We start from the raw sequence: 24,408 nt of genomic DNA, 5'->3' as shown, positions 1-24,408 counted from the left end.
GGTAGGTGGACAATCTCTGGGCAATAATGCTGAAGAAAATCTTACCTTCAACGTTTAATAGTGAAATAGGACGAAACTGACTGATGCTTGTAGCATCTTTTTCCTCAGGTATAAAGACTCCACCTGCTCTGCGCCATGCTCTAGGTACAACCTGTTTTTCCCATGCCACTTTTATCAATTTCCACAGAATTCGCAGAACTCCTGAAGCACTCTTGTACACTCTGTACGGAACTCCATTAGGCCCTGGAGATGATGAAGCCCTTGCCTTTCTCACAGCCTGCTCTACCTCTTTCCACTTAGGTGCACAGACCTCCATTTGGCATTCTGGTGGGTTGATAGGTGGTATGTCTGATGGAATTGACATAGGTTCATGCCTTTTTGCATCTGTATGCGTTTCCTCCAAATATCTCTCTAGCTCAACCCTAGATGCTTTCAAAGTGCCATTCTTCTCCCTGGTGAATAACTTCTTTACGAATTTGAATGGGTCTTTATAGAAATTAGCCCTCGCACGTTCCTTCTTTTTGTAGCGTTTCCGTAGGCGCTCAGCTCTGCGTAATGTTGCCAGCTTGTCTTTTATGGCCCTTTGTAAGAGATTGAGTCCCTCCTTCTGACTTTGTTCTGCTCTTTTCCATTGCTTCCTCAGCTGTCTCCTTTCTCTAACCCTTCAATTTTCTGCTGCCGTCTAGACATTCCAGGAGTAGTTTGTACTTTTTCCTTCCTTTTTTCCACACCAAACCTCTAACTTCCATATGCGTAAATGATGTCCTTAAATTTATCCAGCTTCTTTTCAACTGTACCAGTTAATCTTTCCAATGCAAAGCATAGATCTGTGTTTACCGTGTCCCATGCAGTTTTCTCACAAGCTCTTGGCCATCTAACTCCAGGCCTATGCCCGTTGAGGTTCTTTTCTCTATTATGCTGGTTAGTCTGACCGGGTTCACAAGTATGAATATGTTCATCACTAACTGTGCAAGCCCTCCTCTCCTCTGTGACAGGGGTGCTGATATCCTGCGAGCTGTGGTTTGCTTCCTGTCGCTGGATTTCATTCGACTGACTTGACTGACTTCGTAAGAAGTACTGATCAATGCGAGGCCCTTGTCCCTTCTCCCTCAAGCATTTCATTTTCCCTTGATGAACCTTCAAACCCCTGACCGTTGTCGCCTTGCTCCAGCCACAGACACAAATTTGGAGTTCAATGACTTTACTAACTGCAGATCTTGAACTAGTCTTACTCTCCATACTCATATCCGTTTCCATTCCTAAGTCGTTAACCATGTTGTCCAACATTGAGGAACTCACTCTCAGGCCCATTTTGTCCTTACATTCTTGCAAAAATAACTCCATGTCATCCCTGAACACAAAATGAAATAGAAAGGGCCATGCTTGTCTCATTGTCAATAATTCCGCCCTTCCCTCACTTCCGGTTCTGGCGCTGGGGTTCTGAAACTGGTGGTGCTGCGGGTCTGCAGCTGGATATATTTCCCTTAGTTTCGAAATGGTTTAGGTACAAGGTGATCGCGTTGAAAATAAAGACGTTAATCTAGCATTAGAAGCTCATTTGAAACATTGCCGCGGCTCATTTAAGAAAATGACAGCTCCGAAGAGACGCCGCTTTAGTTTGAGGTAGTGCTAACAATAATAAAGAAAGATGATGATCATCATCACTTTATCTGTTACCACTGAAATGTAGATGTAATGTATTTCCAAATCTAAGCCCATCTTATGCGGATTCGTTTAGTCTACTGTCTATAATAGCCTAATTTAGAGATCACTTTTTTTTAACCGACTACCGACAACTTTGATCGGTTAACGTTGATAAGGTCAACCATCGGTCAAACGGTCATCGGTGTTGTGAACTAATTTCTTCTAAAGTGTAGAAAAGTCAGAAGCGCAGACCAGGAGACGTTGAGGTATCTTTTCAAGCAGAAGTTCTTTATTTCGTCGCTGTAGCATCTCAATCTCGTCTAACTAAGGGAAACGTTCCCTTGCAATTTATACATTTAGGGGCAGGGCTTAACATTGTGATGGAGCAAACTCGTATACATGTTTAGGAAACCTGTATTAACCTGAAAGTGATAACTTATTCAAACACTGAGACTCAAGAACAGGAATGACAGGACTCTCTCTTGCTGAGACAAAAGCTCACGAGAGTCCCCAAGAGTTTCAGTAATCTGTTTCATTTAACTTACAATAGAAAGAAACAGGTCTGGCGGCTGTATAGAGAGAAACAGAACAGGACAGGAATCTCGTGCTCAACCGCTGAATGCTAAATTCAATCTACAGAACTTTCTCAGTTTATATACTATAGGATTAGAAGCTAAATTAAACATTTTAATAAATTTGTAACACCACATTTCTCCCTTTGAGAGTTCTAATAACTCTCACAAAATACAAATTTAGACACTTAAAAGTTCATTCTTGTAACTTGTGATCGTTACAGGCACATAAGGCATGCTCTGTTTTTGCTTTTCTGTAATTGCATGCTGACACAGAAACAAACATGCAATTAGGGTTTGTGAAGTTCTTACGGGTAGTCATTTGTTGAATGAAAACACTTGATACTGTGGACTCATAGATAGTACGCCAGTAGAACAAACAACAACATAATTGCTATTTCCTTTATCCACAGCCAGGGTTTACCAATCAAGTTTCCGAACCATGAAGAATTATCTTCAGTCATCTTGTGTTGAAAAATCAAGAATGTCTTTGTAGGGGATCTACAAATTTGTGATTAAAATTGTGAAGACTTTTATTTTGACGTTTGACACGGGCGCCGCCATTTTGGGTTATGACAAGTCGCACGAGGAGAGAGTGGAGAAGAGCAGCGGCAAGCTGAAAGTGAACGTCGATCTCGGGTAGTCAGTCACGATAAAAAGTCGAGTTTAGACCCGTGACATACTTAAGAGCTGCATGACGTGGCGTCTGAGTGTTTGTTTATGTGAACAAGGTTGTTTAAGTGAGTGTTAAAACAAGTTTTCTGCCGTGTTCGTGGGTGAAGCTGGGCAAAAGACCTGTTAGTTTCATAAAGTTTCAGCCGCGAAGGAGTTGAACACTCTCGCGTTTTCTTTGTTTAAACAGTTTTTGTTTCATTTTGCTCAAACGAACGTGAAACTGTGAAAACTGTCACCGATCGAGTGGAAGATTTGCTGTGTCGTCGGATAGAGTTACGTGTTGTTAGTCTTCTCATTGCGCCCCATCAGCTGAGATTGCGGCCTCGTCGAGTTAAGTGGCTGTCACCAGGATCGCGAGGACAATCTCAGAGGGTTTAGTGAATGAAGAGACATTACCCTGCCTTCCGTAGGACATCATTCAGCAACTCATCCCCGAGTTGAAAGTGGTGAAGTACACTATTTTTCCTTTTCTACTGAAAACTGGTAAGCAAATACCAATTTTTGTCTATGAGTGATCGGAACTGAACTGTTCAATCATACAGTTATCTATCCTGAAACCGTGATAAGTGAATTTGCCTGCAAAGGGATTCATGGACTGTTTTTTTGTACACTATAACTGCCTTTTTTGAACACGTGAACTCATAAGTGGACAAGCTTACTTTCTTTTTCTCTTTTCCTGGATTCTTGAGTTGGATTTTTGGATATTTTTGAACCGAATTGGAGTGAACTTTTCTTAAGTGAACTTCTGAATCAGAGTGATCATCCAAGTGAACTTTGTCTGTAAGATTGAGCCAACTGAATGAATCTGTAAACTGTTTCAGTTAGGTGACTCTGTTGGAGTCAACTGAAACCAATACAAATTTATTGATTCTTTTTCTTTCTTTATTGTTTTCTACATTTTTAGGTGTTCAAGCACGAAGTGCTGAAAACCTATTGTAATTGTAAGGATTTTTATTAGGTGTTCAAGCACGAAGTGCTGAAAACCTATTGTATTTGTACTGATTTTTATTATTATTATTATTATTATTATTATTATTCTTCTTCTGCCGTAAAACGCATCGTGCACAACAAACCGTAAGTGCTGGAGCTCTGAAACTTTGTCAGATGGTAGTACAAAAATCGAGGAGAGCCTCAGAAAGTATGACCCCGATTGGCCTATAGGTGGCGCTACAGCAATCAATTGCGCGAAACTGCTCATAACTCCTAAACCGTATGTCGTAGACTCAAGTGTCTTATATCATTGGAAAGCTGGAGGCCTGAAGAACAAAACGTATATCTCCGATTTCATTTCCGGTATGCAAATTTTTCCGCCATTTTGAATTTTGTCAAAAACCTACTTTTGCGAACTAGTCCCTGGTTTTTTGCCCGATCAAAACCAGACAAATGCATACATGTTCTCTGGAGTCTGAATATCAATATTCATTGAAAAAAAGTTGAATTTTCGATTCACGGTCGCTAGGGGGAGTAAAATGATCGTTGTGGGAGGAGCCTATTTTACTAAAATGGCTATAACTCGAGAAAGAAATGAGATATCTTCACCAAACTTGGAACACATGTGTATGAGTTCAATCTGAGGTCACAGTAAAAAAATCGCTTCGACCTAACACTAGGTGGCGCTATAACACACAAAAAACCTAAATGGGGCTATGACAACCTGACCGTTAGTCCGATTGACTTGAAAATTGGTATGCAGTGTCTTGGTCCAAGGTGCCATGTATGTGTATGAGGAAATTGGCGTAACTCAAAAAACATGGCCGCCATCGGCCAATGAATTTGAGCACCTATTAGACGAGGTTAACGGAGGCCAATCGGAACGAAACTCGATGGGCATGTTCGACTCATGGCCAAAGAGGTCTGTAAGAGTTTTGAAAGAAATTGGCCACTAGTTGGCGCTAACGAGTTTTACGGCTCTGTAATCACGTGGTGTTGCACACATCCCCAAAATATGCATATCATTTGATACATCTCCTCAGGTTGAACAACTTTGCCTCTAGAACCATTGCTGTCAATCAAATCGTTCATTAAATATTCACGAATATGTTAAAAACCTACTTTTGCGAACTAGTCCCTGGATTTTCGCCCGATCGGAACCAGACCAGTCTAGGACAATTCTCTGGACTCTCTAGATCAATAATCATTGAAAAAAAGTTGAACTTTTGCATTTTTCGTATGGCTATAACAGGGTCATTTAGAAAAGGGGCGTGTCAAATACACACAAAAGCCTATAAATCATAAATAAAAACTCAGAACTTGACAAAAAATGATGAGCATATGTGTCATACCATGGTGAAGAAGCATGCAAAGTTTCATGGAGATCGGACAATAGGTGGCGCTATAACTGTTGAAAAGCTTTAAAACCATGCATTTCCTATGGTAAATTGCCTGTATTGGCTGTAAATGGCCTTTTCCATCTATGATCATAAAATCTTAATGTTTAAAACCGGTGCAGTACAATTCTCTGGACTCTCTACATCAATAATTATCAGAAAAGGTTGAACTTCTTCATTTGAATGGCTATAATAGTGTAAATTGGATGGCTGTAACATTTTGGATGGCTATAACAGCCAATAAGTGGTATTTTACTGCCCCCTGCTGTCATTTCATCATACTACTCCCTAATATTGTTATATATAATTGAAATGTAGACTTTATTAAATCATTATTTTAACATTTACAATCACATTTTGTCCAAATTCATCTATTGGAGTATTATGGACTGCATTTATTTATTTTATTTATTACTATTTACAATTGTGTCACAGGAAGGCTAAAATACGAAAGTATAACGTTGGGCCACGCCCCCCAAGTACAAATTCACTCATAACTCGAAAACAGAAAGTCTCTGCACGCTAGGTAAGGTTCTCTCGGGGTTCTTGATCCAAATCTATCGTCGCGGGGCTCGGGAACGCCCCCCGCGACGAATTCTTAGTTAATATTAACTAATGTAGTTAACATTAACTAAGAATGAACAATACTCCTTCAGCATTTGTTAATCTTTGTTAATGTTAATTTCAACATTTACAAATACTTTATTAAAATCTTGTTAACATTAGTTAATGCACTGTGAACTAACAGCTGGATTTGTATTAACTAATGTTAACAAAGATGAACAAAAACAGTAACAAATGTATTGCTCATGGTTCATGTTAATTAATACATTAACTACTGTTTAATAAATTAACCTTATTGTAAAGTGTTACCGACATTTTTAATCTTTTTTATCAGCTTTCAGCATTGGCTAACAAACAAACGCTTAAAGCTATTTTTTTATTAGTTTTAATATAGTTTTATATTATTACATAACAAAGAAATATGTTAAATGCATGCTTATACACCATTAAAAGAGATTTTCACAATAACATATCCCGTGTGTGTGTGTGTAAGCATATGTCTACATATGAAGCACTTGTGTGACCAGCAGAGGGCAGTAGAAGACCACTTATTGGCTCACTTTCATTTTGACACACTTGATTAGGGATGGGAATTGATAAGAATTTAACAATTCCGATTCCATTATCGATATTGCTTATCGATTCGATTCCTTATCGATTCTCTTATCGATTCTCATTGGGTGAGGGAATAAGTACAAATTTGTTTGTTTGTATTAACTTATTGAACTTATAACTTATTTTGTTTGTTAATTATTATTAACTCGCTGACACAGCACAGAGTATTAGGGGTGTGAACCTACAATGGTCTCACGGTTCGGTTCGATTACGATTATCATGTTATCGATTCAGTTTAATTTGATATCTCGATGCATCTACATGCACTGCATCCTCAATTTTACTTCAAAAGTGATGTGTGTGTGCGTGCGCGTGTTCACCCGTTCGTGAAGTCGCAGTGACAGAAACAGTGACATTCCAGTTTAAGTTGTGTGTGCGCGCGCGCGTCTCATATGAGTATGTGCCTGGAGAGTTTTGCGCATCTCGTGTGTGTAGAGTTTGCATGTATGCGTGAGCGACTTTAGGTGTGTCGTTGTGCATTTCATATGTATTTGTTTGAGCATTCAGCAGTATACATGTATGTTTGACTACTTAGTATACGTGTATATGCAAGTGTTTCATATTTGTGTGCGTGAATGAAGTTTGATTTAAGCCCTAGACGGCACCTCATATATTGTCGTCTTTTCGCGTGAAATATAACCAAACGAGCGCTTCTGCCTCGATGTTATGTTTGATGCGTTCTGAATCAAAATAACGCAGCTCGTGTGTGACGTCATGACACATTTGCAACGAGCGGAACCGATAAGCGGAATCGTTAAGCAGGTATACTAACGGTTCCAGGGAATTGGTTAACTGGGCACCGGTTCTGAAGAAGAAACATGGTAAATCATTGTAAACAATACTATTACATGGTGTATCATGGCAAATCATGCTATAATCCTGCGGTAAATCATTCTTACAGGGTATCCGCGGGTCCTTAAAAAGTCTTAAAAAGTCTTAAATTAGATTTAAAAAATTTATGGCCTTAAAAAGTCTTAAAAAGTCTTATTTTGACTTATGAAAGGTCTTAAATTTTCAATGGCAATTTGAGTTAGACATATCTAAATGTTTTCCAAATTAAAACTATCTAATTAGCGTACTTTTTTATTTACTATTCGTTCTTTGTGGATTTGCTCGTTCACGTGACATTTCGCGTCACATTCGCGCCAGCATTACGTCTGTCTCCTGCACGCGAAACAGCAGGAGAGGAGAAGAAAGCTGGTTAATTTCAGTTCAATTGTAAGTTCATTCTTTATGTGCGTAGTGGTGTGCGATGTGTATTGTCTATTATGATATTGTAATCATTGTTTTACTTTAACGTTAACTATGTACGAGGGCGCACTGCGAGCTGACATCGCATTTGTCTCTCATGCTTGCTTTCACTTCGTGATGTGTCAGTGCAGTTATAGGTATGTTCCCTAATAGACGTATAAAGTTTTTGTATTTTATATATCATATGTTGTTATCATACAATATTACATCAGCAAGAGGGCTGTTTTCCCGTGCACAATAGCAAATATGATATTTATTTTATAACAGTTAAATTAACATTGTTACATTTTATAAACAATATTGTTTGTTTTCCCTTTATTTCGCTGACGAGAATTTCAAAATGAAACCGTAGCAGAGACTCAATGCAAAAGACAGCGATGATTTCTTGACTGAAATCCGCGTTTTGAACGAATCATTTTAACGATTCAATGAACAATCACTTGCAGTTCCTGAATGAATCAGCCGTTTGAACAAATCGTTTGTATGAATGACTCCCTGAGACCAGGGGCGTAATTTGTGGGGGGGATGGGGGGGATATAACCCCCCCAATATTTAAATCTATGCATTACAACCCCCCATTATTTATACCATGATCACAATATCAGGAGGCATACCCGAACTTCAACCCCCCCAATGTTCAAACCAAATCTACGCCCTTGCCTGAGACAGTGACTTGCCGCCACCTACTGGCGGGTTTAGTTTCACATTTAAAGTACCCTGTAATTAAAATGTTACAATTAGAAATCAGTTCATATTTAAATATTGAATTAATAATTGAAAGAATTGAATATATCATAGCTTTATTTATGCAATTGTAAATGGAGTATAAATATATTAATGCCAGTTCTGATGCTGCTTCTGTGTCTCCTCTGCACTGCAAAGATGGATTTTGATTTAATGATTTAATATAACTGGTAACAGTGGTATTGTGTTATTATTCTAATATAATTTAATTTGAATGTTAGAATTTGACATAAAAGGTGATGCATACCTCTAAGTAAAAAAAAAAAAAGAAAGTCCATATATGGGTGAAAATGCCCCTGGAACTCAATTTAAGGTTGCAAATATTGCCCTTTAATAAAAAAATGTTAATTCCTTTCACTGCTGTGAACTGACCACTGCATAGAATATGAAAAATATGAATATCTTCGTGAGTCAGCTGTCAACAACAGGCCTAAACCAGCCATGGTACCAGTACACAAACACAATCAGTAAAATATCATCTAATTATCATCAACAAAACTTTGAAAATATTGAGACATTTTTTTTTTAATATTGTGCACCCCTAATGTAAGGTATTAATTTTGATTTCTTCAGGTCTTAAAAAGGTCTTAAAAAGCCTTAAATTTGACTTTAAAGGTGAACTAAGTAACTTTTTTACCTTAACCGAACAGCTTTGGAGTCATTGTAATGTTTATATTACTGATTTCGTGTTGAATGGTGGTCGTCTCGCACCCCCCTGGTGCCTGTGAGCCGCAAAACCACCCTTGCAACTTTGGGCCGGCGAGCCGCCGGCCTGAGTGTTAGGAAGTATCGTGTGATATCAGGTCTCGCGAGGTAACAAATTGCTTTACGGCAAAAAAACAGATCTGATAAAATTCTGATAAAATGAGCATCAAACAGAAATAACCCGGCGCCGTATACATGTGGTGTTGGGCGCGCGCAGCTCTTAAAGGGGCCATACCTTATTTCCACTCGTTACAGCGTCCATCCCACTGAACAGGTACCGGTGTACAGGGGGAGGGGATCCGGCCGTGAGTGCGAGCCATCTCTGCGTGAGTGCTATTCACGACAGTACAAGAGCTCCACAGCGACTCTAGGGGTCGCTGTTTGACAAAAACGGAATTCTTACTGAGCGCTGCTTTAAGAAGTGTGCAGATACCCTGTTCTAGAATGTGGTATATCATGGTAAATCATCCTATAACATGGTAAATCATGCTAGAATCATATTAAATCATACTAGAATATGTTCAATTGTGGTAAATCATGAACTTTTGCATTTTTCGTATGGCTATAACAGAGTCATTTAGAAAAGGGGTGTGTCAAATACACACAAAAGCCTATAAATCATAAATAAAAACTCAGAACTTCACAAAAATTGGTGAGCATATGTGTCATAACATGGTGAAGAAGCATGCAAAGTTTCATGGAGATCGGACCATAGTTGGCGCTATAACTATCAAAAAGCTTTAAAACCATACATTTCCTATGGTAAATTGCCTGTATTGGCTGTAAATGCTGATCTCTTAAATGAATGTTCAGATCTCCTTTTAAAAAGGTCAAGAACATGTGTAATATCACTCTGAACGGCATTGAAAAATTTCAGACAAATCAGACAAAATTTGCCTCTATAATTAATTGTCACAGGAAGCCTCAAAACGAAAGTAAAACATTGGGCCACGCCCCCCAAGTACAAATACACTCATAACTCGAAAACGGAAAGTCTCTGCGCGCTCAAATTTTGATGGTAAGGTCCTCTCGGGGATCTTGATCCAAATCTATCGTCGCGGGGCTTGGGAGCTCTTGATCCAGACCATCTAGATCCTTGTTGGAAAGGGCCCGTCCTCATCTAGCTTCGATTCGAGTTTGGTGCGATTTGGCCTGGGCATTCCCGAGATATAAGCCCACAAAGATATGCATTTAAATGGACATTACTCCCGCCCCCAATCACCCAGCAACACCGGGATGGTCTTGATCAACAGAGCTCCTCTAACACTATCTAAGTTCTGAGTTTCAGATTTTTTCACTTTCTCCTTCCCGAGATATAAGTAAAAAAAAAAAACGAATTTCCCGTCATTCATTTCAACCGTTTATGTAGGCTGTAAAACCGCTGTTGTCCACTAGAGGGAGCAACAGCATTACATATTTTTAATCTTTTTAACCAGTTTTCAGCAATGGCTAACAAACAAATGCTTAAAGATATTTATTATGTTGGAAATAATATTTATAATAAATAATATAATATTAAATAATGATTTATTAGAAAGTTTAATATTTTTACATCACAAATAAATATCTGAAATGCTTAAGGACCACAAAAAGAGATTTTCACAATATCATAACCCAAAATTGTGTGTGTGTGTGTGTGTGTGTGAGCATGCATAATGGAATTCACATTGAAAGACTGGTTTGCTTTAGTGCACAATACTGATTAAACCAAGTAGTTCAAAATAAAAGTGGTACTATAGCAATAAGTGGTCTTCTACTACCCTCTGTTGGACATTATACTTATTAATAGTCTTTTCACATGTGCTTTTGCATTCATATATTTAGACACTAAAAAATAACCTTATGTGACAAAATACTATAATAACACAATCATATTTTGTCTTTCAATTCACTTTACTGTTCTGAAGCTTCACATAATTGCTAGCAACGTGGTAAATCATGGTAAATCACGAAAGAAACATGGTAAATCACAGTAAATAATATTATTACATGGTGTATCATGGTAAATCATGCTAGCAATGTGATTAATCATGGTAAAGCATGATACAATCCTAGTAAATCATCATTACATGGTAAATCAAGGTAAACTTAAGACAAATCAAGGTAAACTATGATAAAGCATGCTAGAATCATATTACATCATAGGCTACTAGAATGTGTTCAATTGTGGTAAATCATGCAAGAACAGGGTAAACCATGGTGAATCATACTAGAACTCGGTATATCATAGTAAACTATGGTAAATCATACTGTAACATAGTAAATCATTAACAATCACACTGAAATGTTGTATATCATGGCAAATCATGCTAAAACATGGTCTATTCCATCTATGATGTCAGTGGTTAAATGCTTGCTACATAAACCTTAATGTCTTTTGATGCTTTTGAGTTGAACTGTCTTAACTGTCTTAACTGTCTTAAATGCTTGAACACCGCTAAATGCTGCTAGCAGCTTTAATTATTATTATTATTATTATTATTCTTCTGCCGTAAAACGCATCGTGCAGACCAAACCGTAAGTGCTAGAGACTTGAAACTTTGTCAGATGGTAGTACAAAAATCGAGGAGAGCTTATCAAATTATGAGCCCGATTGGCCCATAGGTGGCGCTATAGCAACCAATTGCGCGTAACTGGTCATAACTCCTAGACCGTAAGTCGTAGACTCAAGTGTCTTATATCCCTGGAAAGCTGGTCACCGGACGAAAAAAACGTATATCTCCGATTTCATTTCCGTCATGATAGATTTTCCGCCATTTTGAATTTTGTCAAAAAACGACTTTTGCGAACTAGTCCCTGATTTTTCGCCCGATCGGAACCAAACCAGTGCACAAATGTTCTGTGGAGTCTGAATATAAATTATAATCGAAAAAAAGTTGAAATTTCGATTTCTGGTCGCTAGGGGGCGCAAAAAGAATGTTGTGGGAGGAGCCTATTTTACTAAAATGGCTATAACTCGAGAAGTAAATGAGATATCTTCACCAAACTTGATACACGTGTGTATGAGGACAGTTTGAGGTCACAGTAAAAAAATCGCGTCGATCTAACACTAGGTGGCGCTATAACATGAAAAAAACATATAAAGGGCTGACCGTTAGTCCGATTGACTTGAAAATTGGTATGCAGTGTCTTGGTCCAAGGCCCCATGTATGTCTATGAGGACATTGGCGTATCTCAAAAAACATGGCCGCCATTGACCAATGAATTTGAGACGAGGTTAACAGAGGCCAATCGGAACGAAACTCGATGGGCATGTTCGACTCATGGCCTAAGAGGTCTGTAAGAGTTTTGAAAGAAATCGGCCACTAGTTGGCGCTAACGAGTTTTACGGCTCTGTAATCACGTGGTGTTGCACACATCCGCCCAAAATGCATATCATTTGATAGATCTCCTCATGGTGAACAACTTTGCCTCTAGAACCATTGCTGTCAATCAAATCGTTCATTAAATATTCACGAATATGTTAAAAACTTACTTTTGCGAACTAGTCCCTGGTTTTTCGCCCGATCAAAACCAGACCAGTCTAGGGCAATTCTCTGGACTCTCTAGATCAATAATTATCAAAAAAAAGTTGAACTTTGCCCTTTGGTTCACTGTAACAGGGTCATTTAGAAAAGGGGCGTGTCAAAATACACTCAAAAGCCTATAAATCATAAATGAAAACTCAGAACTTGACAAAAATTGATGAGCATATGTGTCATACCATGGTGAGGAAGCATGCAAAGTTTCATGGAGATCGGACCATAGGTGGCGCTATAACTGTTAAAAAGCTTTAAAACCATATATTTCCTATGGTAAATTGCCTGTATTGGCTGTAAATGGTCTTTTCCATCTATGATCGTAAAATTTTCATATCTTAATGTTTAAAACCAGTGCAGTACAATTATCTGGACTCTCTAGATCAATAATTATCAGAAAAGGTGTAATTTCTTCATTTGAATGGCTATAATAGTGTAAATTGGATGGCTATAACATTTTGGATGGCTATAACAGCCAATAAGTGGTATTTTACTGCCCCCTGCTGTCATTTCATCATACTACTCCCTAATATTGTTATATATAATTGAAATTTAGACTTTATTAAATCATTATTTTAACATTTACAATCACATTTTGTCCAAATTCATCTATTGCTCTGTACTCTCTAGAACATTAATTATCAGAAAATGTATAACTTGTAATGTATAACATTTGGATGACTATAATAGGGTCACTTCAATATGTAGCCTTGACCGAAAGCCAATATCTTTTCAATGAATGCTCATAGCTTCTTAAAAAAAGGTCAAGCATGGCTAACAGCCAATAAGTGATATTTTACTGCCCCCTGCTGTCATTTTCATCATACTACTCCCTAATATTGTTATAGTTCATATTTAGACTTTCTAAAACCATTATTTTAACATTTACTATCACATTTTGTAAAAATGCATCTATTGGAGTATTATGGACTGCATTTATTTATTTTATTTATTACTCTTTACAATTGTGTCACAGGAAGGCTGAAAACAAAAGTTTTTATTTATACAACTGTATATAGTCTGTAATACCACTGTTGTCCAATAGATGGAGCAGCAGTATTATACAAATGCTGAAGGAGTATTGTTCATTCTTAGTTAATGCTAACTAATGTAGTTAACATTAACTAAGAATGAACAATACTCCTTCAGCATTTGTTAATCTTTGTTAATGTTAATTTCAACATTTACAAATACTTTATTTAAATCTTGTTAACATTAGTTAATGCACTGTGAACTAACATGAACTAACAATGAACAGCTGGATTTGTATTAACTAACGTTAACAAAGATGAACAAAAACAGTAACAAATGTATTGCTCATGGTTAGTTAATGTTAATTAATACATTAATGTTTAATAAATGAACCTTATTGTAAAGTGTTACCGACATTTTTTATCTTTTTTATCAGCTTTCAGCATTGGCTAACAAACAAATGCTTAAAGCTATTTTTTATTAAAAAAATACCAAAGTGGTATTTTACTGCCCCTTGCTGTCATTTCATCATACTACTCCCTAATATTGTTTTATAATTCATATTTAGAATTTCTAAAATCATTATTTCAACGTTTACAATTTTTTTTCTCCAAATTCATCTATTGGAGTATTATGGACTGCATTTATTTATTTTATTTATTACTATTTACAATTGTGTCACAGGAAGGCTGAAAACGAAAGTATAACGTTGGGCCACGCCCCCCAAGGACAAATTCACTCATAACTCGAAAACAGAAAGTCGCTGCACGCTCAAATTTTGATGGTAAGGTTCTCTCGGGGTTCTTGATCCAAATCTATCGTCGCGGGGCTCGGGAACGCCCCCCCGCGAATCGCTAATTCGTGAGACCCACGATTTCAAACGGCTGTAACTCCCGACCTAGACTACCTAGATCCATGTGACAGAGCTTGTTGGAAAGGCCCTGTCCTCGTCCTTCGATTCGAGTATGGTGCGATTTGGCCTGGGCATTCCCGAGATATAAGCCCACAAAGATATGCATTTCAATGGACATTAGGCCTACTCCACGGCCCCAATCACCCATCAACACCGGGATGGTCTTGTTCAACAGAGCTCCTCTAACACTATCTAAGTTCTGAGTTTCAGATTTTTTCATTATCTCGTTCCCGAGATATAAGTGAAAACCAAATTTCCATTCATTTATTTCAACTGTATATAGTCTGTAATACCACTGTTGTCCAATAGATGGAGCAGCAGCATTATACAAATGCTGAAGGAGTATTGTTCATTCTTAGTTAATGTTAACTATGTTAATCTTTGTTAATGTTAATTTCAACATTTACAAATACTTTATTAAAATCTTGTTAACATTAGTTAATGCACTGTGAACTAACCTGAACCAAAGAGTATAGAAGAACAAGAGGCGAAACTCCGATGCTTTTCTGGTAACAGCCACTAGGTGGCGCGGCCGCCATTTTGGGGTGAAAATTCCAACTGGAGTTACTGGGCAACAGCACAGATAACAGTTTTTTAGGTAGTTTTTCTTGCATTTTTATGCAACTTTACACATTTACTACTATTATTAGTTACCAACTCCACTAGGCCTGAAATATATTTTGTACGTTTTAATCCCCTGGATCGTGCTACAAACATGATGATCTTAACATTATCCATTGGTGTGTCCGTTATCTGTGTTTTTTTTTGTTTACATAGGCTTGCTTTAACGGTCATTAATATAAAATAGTACTGCAAAAAAAAAAAACAGTTTACTGTAAAGCTATTCTATTGCTGTTATATATTTATTGTCCAACATTTACATTTTAGTACAATTACATTTATTTGCTGAATTCATTTATTTCATTGAACTTATTTTTGTATGTAAGGTTATGTGTACCTCCTGGGAAACGGTCTAACGTTATAACTTTATGAACTTACATCACTTTATTCTTCTTACCTGTCACACTTAATGTAGAGATTAATATAATTAATTAAATCCTTGAACTTCCCTGTCTCAAGTTATGTGGGGGAAAAGCCTAGTAGCAACTTCTTTTTAACGGATATAACGTTAACTGTTGTGAATTAAAATAATCACCTAATTATTTCAACCTAAAAATGACCTCTGCACTGGACTAAATAAATGTATAATATATGACTGCCGAGTCGCTTTCACCCCAAAATGGCGGACGCGTAGGGCTGCTGCTGGGCGCTGGTGTTGCAATGGAACGTTCTATTGGCTTTCACTTCTTGTCAATATACGTTCTTTGCCTGAACTAACAATGAACAGCTGGATTTGTATTAACTAACGTTAACACTAGAAGTGCCAGAATTCCATAACTACTAGAACTGCCACAAGCGGTCATTTTGACCGTTAGATTGCAAACTCTATATCTTTAATGATAAATACCCAATTGAGAGATTAATGCATTTGTTGTATTAAGATATCTTTTAAAAACAAAACAACACCAAACTGTACATTTTAAAAAGTTTAATTATACATTTATAAATAATAATATCAGTAGCCCGTAATTATCGCATAGGGCCTATTCACAACAGAGCTATATTTCCATATCCCTTCAACATAACTCAGAACAAGATAATAACAACTAAAAGTATCTTATTTAGATATTCTTTTGACAGTGAGAGAGACAATGTCATGGTTTATGAATTCGCTGTCTCCTTTCTCGTCTTGTTGTGTGTGTGTGTGCGTGGTCGCTGATCAATGCAGCTTATCAGCACGTGCGCTCTGATCAACGCGCCAGCTGCAACTGATCAGCGATTCGACCCTTTTCAGTGTTACTGTTCTCGCCTAGTCTTTGGGTGTTTCTCAAAACCAAGAATGCAAAGAACGGACTTGTGTTCTTGGGGAGAACGCTCTTGCTAGTTGTTCTTGGAAGAATGAACTCACAAGCTAACGAGCACACAGAACGCTGCTGACAGTTTGAGACGATGTGTTCTTGCTGGTATTGCGCAATAATACCCCCGCACAGACACCGTCTGCAGTACCCAAACATAACGAGAATTATTGACGATAACAGCCAGGCTGCAATGGTCTCTTGGCTGTGGGGAAAAACGAGTCTGTGAGCAAACTGGCCGGTTGGCTCGATAGCTAACGTTACACCCGCAGGCGCTTATGGAGATTCTCACTTCCGAAAACGTTTGAGCACATTTTCGATTAGCCATACATTTTCGTAAAAATGCCAATATTTGAAATCTACACAGTTGATTTCTCGCATCAAATGTTCTCAGAAGTGAATTTAGTGATGAAATAGTGTACGTAATTGTAGAAAAACGAAATACTGTATTGACCTGCCTCTCCTTCCTCGAATGCCGAATTGAATGCTGGGATATTTCTGCCGTCAAGTTCACACAAGTTACCAACCGATGCATCCTCGGTAAAATGGGCGTGTCAAGAACACATCCGGGATTTTTAACTGTTCTTGCCAAAATGCAAACTTGTGTATTGGGACAGTACTTGGGCCACAAAAGATGACGTTTCACAAGAACACAAGGACACAAGTACAGACAAGACCACAGATTGAGAAAGGCCCTTTGTCAGATCGTTGTGGATTTTTCCTGCGTGTTTGTTCCCTGCCTGTATCCGTTTTCCGTGTGTCATCCCGTGTTCAGCACTCCTGGTTCAGCACTCACTCCAGCGTCCCTGTGCTGCCAAGGGCTTCATACCGGACATTTGCACACCTTAACTCTCCCAGCATCTGACCAGCTCTCAATAAACATATCTGTCATTTTGCAATTGAATCTTCTGATTATTTCCTAATAGACAAAGGTCAACCGCGAGAAATGTAACAAAAGAATACCGCAAAATTCAGTGCGGTCAATATGACCGTCTATGGCCGAAATAGGTAAATATGTTCATTTGTTTGTTTGCCTTATGTGTAATTTATATTAAAAACATTTTAAATGAAAATACAGACACTTTTAGGAAAAGTCAGGTACCAGCAGGATTTTATTTATTTTTTCAACAAAGTTATTGCAGATATAAAATTCAAAACGGTCAAAATGACCGTCGTGGCCGTTCTAGTGTTAACAAAGATGAACAAAAACAGTAACAAATGTATTCCTCATGGTTAGTTCATGTTAATTAATACATTAACTAATGTTTAATAAATGAACCTTATTGTAAAGTGTTACCGACATTTTTAATCTTTTTTATCAGCTTTCAGCATTGGCTAACAAACAAACGCTTTAAGCTATTTTTTTATTAGTTTTAATATAGTTTTATATTATTACATCTCAAAGAAATATGTGAAATGCATGCTTATACACAATTAAAAGAGATTTTCACAATAACATATCCCATGTGTGTGTGTGTGTGTGTGTGTGTGTGTGTGTGTGTAAGCATATGTCTACATATGAATGCAAAAGCACTTGTAAAAAACACTTTATTAATAAGTACAGTGGCCAGCAGAGGGCAGTAGAAGACCACTTATTGGCTCACTTTCATTTTGACTCACTTGATTTTCACCAGTTTTCTGCACTAAAGCAAACCAGTTTTTCCATGTTAACTATTATAACACAATCATATTTTGTCAAAGTTTATCACTTCATTTTTATTGACACTTCACATTAATGCTAGCAATATGGTGCATCATGGTACATCACAATAGAAACATGGTAAATCATTGTAAACAATACTATTACATGGTGTATCATGCAAATCATGCTACAATCCTGCGGTAAATCATTCTAGAATGTGGTATATCATGGTAAATCATCCTATAACATGGTAAATCATGCTAGAATCGTATTAAATCATACTAGAATATGTTCAATTGTGGTAAATCATGCTAGAACAGGATAAATCATGGCGAATCATGCTAAAACATGGTCTATTCTATCTATGATCTCAGTGGTTAAATGCTTGCTATATACAACTTAATGTCTTTTGATGCTTATGTGCTTAACGGCCTTAAAGGCCTTAACTGCTTGAACACCGCTAAATGCTGCTTGCAGCTTTAATTATTTCATTGTGATTTTACTGCATTTGAATCTGTTTGTTTATGCTTCCTGTGAAGGCAAGGAAAGCTGAGAACTAAAATTCATGCAGCAACAATAAATGTCGTTTTTGTTAGTCAAGCTAACACTGTTATAATTTTGAGTTATTTAGGCTATACTAAGGAGTGGGGGCGTCTGACCTATCCTGTTAGATCCGGGGATGGTGGGTTTTGTAGTTAACTAGAATTAACGTGAGTTTTCTACATAAACACGCACACTTCAGGTAGCTGCCGTGCACTGAGTAAATCCTGGAGCCCACCTCGCCGCCTCTTGAGCATTACCAACTTTGCAGCACGATAGGCACAACTTACAACTCAGTAGTTGTACCAGGACCAAAAGCATTGGGTGGGGGGACACAGATCCTGTTGCTCACTCGATCTTCCTTAGTGTATTGCTGAACATTTCCCCCACAAAGTGGCGGCATATTTCCCTCCGCTACATCTTGTTGGATTTTGCATGGACAATCTTGATCATGTCGATGGATGACTGAAGGTTTCGTATGTGGGTCTCTGCATTGTGTTTTTTTTTTCTTTGGTGATAGTTGGCTCGGAAGTGGGTCTAGTTGTTTTCTTGAGGTTGTGTCTTCATACGCAGGTGAGGAGGTCGGTGCATATTGGTCTCAAGCCATCAAGTGGAAGAGTTTTCTCTCTTGCCTGCACAGAGGAATAGAGAAAACAAAAGACAGGAGAGCAGTATTTGTTCAAACACTAGGGTTGTAACTTTTTTTCCGAGTCTGCTATTGTTCCTTCTTTCCCTATTTATTAATGTCTGTGACACCTAAAGAAACACTGAGGTGAGGATGGACTAATGGATGGGGAAGGCCTAGAGGGAGTCTTCACCCTAGGGTTGTCCCCCGAAGCCTGTTGCAATCGGTTCTTCCCCGGGGCTCCTCAATGTTCCGTGTCCTATCCTATCCCTTGATCTGCATAACACAATCGTGCCTTGACATCAGAGTTTCTTTCCCAAGTAGCTAAACTATCCAAGTTGTTTTGCAGGGTTCTAGTGGCCCATGTGACATCTAAGAAAGGCAATGCATTTCTATGCTCTGACAAAAGACCATCAAACCATGTGCGAACGAGGGGACCAAAGTCCTCTAGCACCTTCTCTGAAGTGTTAGCAATCCCACTGTATGCTGCAGCTGACTGACAAAATCGTTCAGTGTACTCACTAACAGTTTCTTCTTTCCCTTGCACACAGTTAGTGATTTTGGACCAGTCTATTTTGGGTCCAACAATGTTCTTTAACACTCTCAGAACTTCTTCTCTCAATTAATCTTTTCTGGCATGTTGTAGTTCAGAAGTAACAGCAGACTCAAAACTGTTGAATTCAGATTCAGTTAGAATTTGTGACATCAGCTGTGTTACTTCTGCCAATGACATGTCGTAGAGACGCATTTTACTGATCAATGCTCTTCTAAATTCAGAAAAATGTGTGCGTACTGAGGGTAAGCTCTTGGATAGTCTTTCTATATCTTTAGGTCCTAACGCTTTTGCGACAGTTTGTATTTGGACAACAGAAGGGTTGGTAGAAACACTTTCATTTCCCTCATTTCCCTGCGATTTTTTCCTAGCACCACACACATTGACTGAATTTAGAGGCTTATCAGTGACTGATTGGATGGCTACATCTGTTTCAAAGAACGCTTGTAAATCAGGGTAAATGTTATCAGGCTGACTTACTTCTTCCACATCAGTTTTTTCTGCATCTTTGTTGCGGTTCAATTTCTTGGTCAACGCGGAAACTCTAGCACGTAGGTCTTTGTTCTCTTTCTCTAGCTCTGAGTTATGCTGAGACTGTTCTGTATTAACCTGTATTAACCTGAAAGTGATAACTTATTCAAACACTGAGACTCAAGAACAGGAATGACAGGACTCTCTCTTGCTGAGACAAAAGCTCATGAGAGTCCCCAAGAGTTTCAGTAATCTGTTTCATTTAACTTACAACAGAAAGAAACAGGTCTGGCGGCTGTATAGAGAGAAACAGAACAGGACAGGAATCTCGTGCTCAACCGCTGAATGCTAAATTCAATCTACAGAACTTTCTCAGTTTATATACTATAGGATTAGAAGCTAAATTAAACATTTGAATAAATTTGTAACACCATCGGTTAACATCCCTAACAGGAATCATGACAGTGTGTGCTTTCTGTGTTTTCTAGCTGACATTGGTAATCTTCTGAAGCAGCTTTTAACGAGATTATTGTTCTATCTCTGGTCCAGCTAAAGTTTACCAGCACAATCTCAGCCATTATATTAAAAAAGCACTAGTGCACAAACCGGCTCAGACCACCCTCATGTATCCCATCATCCTTTTCAGTCCCCAATTTACTCTCCTATTTCACTGACTTTGTAAGATTCAGACCTCTATCCACAGAATATGACATACAATACTCCAAGAAAGATTTTTACAAAACACACTTCAGTACTTATAAGTACAATATGACAGTCATGACTCATTCATTACAGGTGTGTCCCACTATTATAAACCTGTAATACAGATCTGTTCATGAATTCCCTTAAGACCCCACCAAAACATCCCTATTAACCTTTGGCTAAGCCCCGCCCCCCTTAGTTACTGTTGCTATGTCCGACAAACTTCATCTGGGCTCTGGTTTGGTATCAACATGGCTTATGCTGTGACAGCTCTTCCTGCTGAAATTTTATCAAACTTTTATGAAGCAGCAAATAAAGTGTCCGATAGAAGTAGGCAAAAAGGGCTGCAATATACGTTCGAAGGCTATATTCACGACATACAGGTGAAACGCAAGGAACAACAAGGCATCCAAATAGAGGCAAAAGCATAACGTTACCGGTCACAGTCAAAAAATGAACCACCGCATATCCTAATCGAGACGGAGGCTGGGACTAACAATATCAAGGAGCAACACTGTTCATGCAAAGCTGGGTAGGTCTCTATTCACTTCTATAATCGTTATTACAAAGCAAACGGACTACGCGAGTATAACGTTGTATTTATTAGCAGCGTGTGCTAGCGTATCAACAGCCGGTATGAGAACCGAAATCATAACCTAAAACAGCATAAAACTGTCTAACTAGTATAACTTCACAGTAAGGTTAAAAGCAAAAAAGGTGTGCTTGTTGATCCTTGAGGGGTTTAACTTAGCTGACTGTGAGGACGTCCACACAGTTTAATCCATAGACGACACTTGTCAGGATTTGACTTCGGTTTTGGGAAGGGAAAAAACCGGACACCCCCCTCCAATCTCTCTGGGAAACGCGTATCTGTGTTACAAATGCCCCAGGCACAACGTTTAACCATACTTTTGATAAAACTACGACGGTAATCGACTGCCGAGACCAAAAATATGAGACGCCTGTGTTAAAGTCAATGGAGCGCTGTGAAAAAGTGTCGGACCTCTGTGGGAGCTCGTTCTTGGCTGCGCTGTGATTGGTCAATCTACATTCTAGGGTGTGGCTTAGCCAAAGGTGAATTGCAACCCATACTGACCAGTGTTTAATATCAGTAAACAGACAATCCTGCCTGTTTTAACACAAGCACATCACACAAATCACGTTTAATCCTGCTAGTGTTCTCGTGGTTTCTGAGGCGACAGAAAACCAAATCTAACCCAGATCCACCTCTCGTTAGCAAAAGTAAAAACTTTTGAATGTCAACAGTAACAATAACGGTAGGCCTATTTCATTAACTTTAAATAGTATGGGACAGAATGTGTTTATCAGCATGTTTAATTAAGTTTCAATTTTATTTAACAGGGACTGTTTATTTAACAGTCAGAATTAACTACATAGCAAAATTTCATCCGCAGTCCCTGATTTGAATGTGTGAATGAGGTGTCTGTGTCTTGTTTCTGCTTTAGTGAAGAGACACATTGATGGGAAACTTCCAAAAACTTCTGTGAGTCATCGACAGACACGTCACAAAACATTGTGAAGAGCTTTAAGCTGGAAGAAGATCGCCAGAGACTGTAACTAAACCCCAGAGAAAGCTAATACTCTGTGGAATTTGTGTGTGTTTGTTTTCTATTTTCTAGCTATAAAAGCTGGTTGGTTGAAGAGATCATCGGTTGTCTTTCTGGTCCAGCTAAAGATTTCTACCAGCATGACTTCAACATCACCAATATATCAGCCATTATAAAGTACACTACACTCAAATCAGTGCAGAAACCAGCCCAGACCAACCTCACGTATCCCCCATTTCAGTCCCCTTGTGACATTAACCTCAGTAAGATTCAAATCATTATCTAACAAAATATGACATTACTGATAAAATCCTCCAAGAAAGATTGTTACAAAAGCACAAAATGCCATTACACACTCAATATATGGTGCGTCTCATTACGAGAACCTGTAATACAGGTTTGTTTATTTCCCTATCCCAAGTCATGCAAAATCCATCAGTAAACAAACACTCCCGTCTGTTTCAATACAAGCACTACACAACTTTTGTTTAATTTAGCTTGTGTTCCTCTCCTTCAGATCATTGCTGGCCCTGCCTTCTTCTTTTTATTCAATTCTTCTTTTTCCTCTTTCATTCCTGCCAACACTGAAAGCACCGTCGACTGTATACGACTGTAGTGGTGTTGATGACGTATTGTTTTTTATGCAGATGCAAATGAAGCTATGAGGGATAGACCTACAGTCTTTACAATGGTCCTAGATCATGTGTCATTTTTACAACGTAATTCATGTTTACTGTCCTGTTCTCTGCTAGTAGTTTTAGTCATCCAGTAAAGTGTATTCCTGCTGAAAACAAAACAGCTAAAACCAGACAAATCTGAGCTGGTCTTCCAGCCTGATCACAGTTAGTTTAGCTGGCTGGTTTCAGAGGAGTTTTGGGCCCTTCTTTACAGTCAGGACTATCTAAGATAGTCAGTCTGAACAACTGGGAAAAAGGAGGGGGTTGGGTAGAAAATAGAAAATAACGTATCTCGAGCTGAATTGAATATCGCACCAATTTTGTGATTGGCTGTTATGTGGTGTGGGGCCAGGGTGGGCCAAGCTTTTGATTGGGTGGGCCAGGCCCACCCTGGCCCCCCCGTGGAGCCGGGCCTGGTAATGAGTCCTGAACCAGAGACATGTGTTCATGTTTTGACAGGATCTGTGTTAACGCCCTCATTTGTCAAAAAGATGATAACAAAGGTAGGCTAAATGAGAAATATTTCCTCATGAAAAGTTAATATTGTTAGTTGACACGAAATTTGACATTTACATTTAATAATTTAGCAGAAGCTTTTATCCAAAGCGACTACAAATGAAGAGAGCAATAGAAGCAGTCAAACCAACCATACGGCAACAATATGCAAATGTAACCAGTCCCAGTTATTCCAGCACAGCCTATAATCATAATAGATATAGAATAGAAAGTGTTAGTATTATTGAATCAAATGTTGGTGAAAAAGATACATCTTTAGCTGTTTATTGTAAATGGCTAAATGGCTTTTCCCAGGAAACAAGACTAAATATCTTGTAATTTTTCTTATATAGAAAATGCATCTTGATTTAACAATTTTTAGATAGGCTATTTTGACCGGAAACAAGACAAAAATACCAAGTAAGAATAGCATTTTTTGCAGTAAAGCATCTGCAGTCCCTGATTTGAATGTATGAAGGTGTGTGTTGTTTCTGCTTCAGTGATGAGAGACATTATTTCTACCTGCATGATTTCAACATCACTAATAACTCAGCCATTATAAAGTACCAGAAACACTCAAATCAGTGGAGAAACCAGCAAAGACCAGCTTAAACCAGATAAGACCAGCTTAAACCAGCTTAAACCAGATAAGACCAGCTTAAACCAGCTTAAACCAGCTAAGACCAGCCAACCATGAGTCATTCCAGCCAACCATGAGT

Source organism: Rhinichthys klamathensis, unplaced genomic scaffold (assembly GCF_029890125.1).
Source record: "Rhinichthys klamathensis goyatoka isolate OS25496 unplaced genomic scaffold, OSU_Roscu_1.1 h1tg000514l_1, whole genome shotgun sequence".
NCBI classification, from domain to species: Eukaryota; Metazoa; Chordata; class Actinopteri; order Cypriniformes; family Leuciscidae; genus Rhinichthys; species Rhinichthys klamathensis.
The sequence above is the reverse complement of the archived record's forward strand: the minus strand, read 5'-3'. Positions refer to the sequence as shown.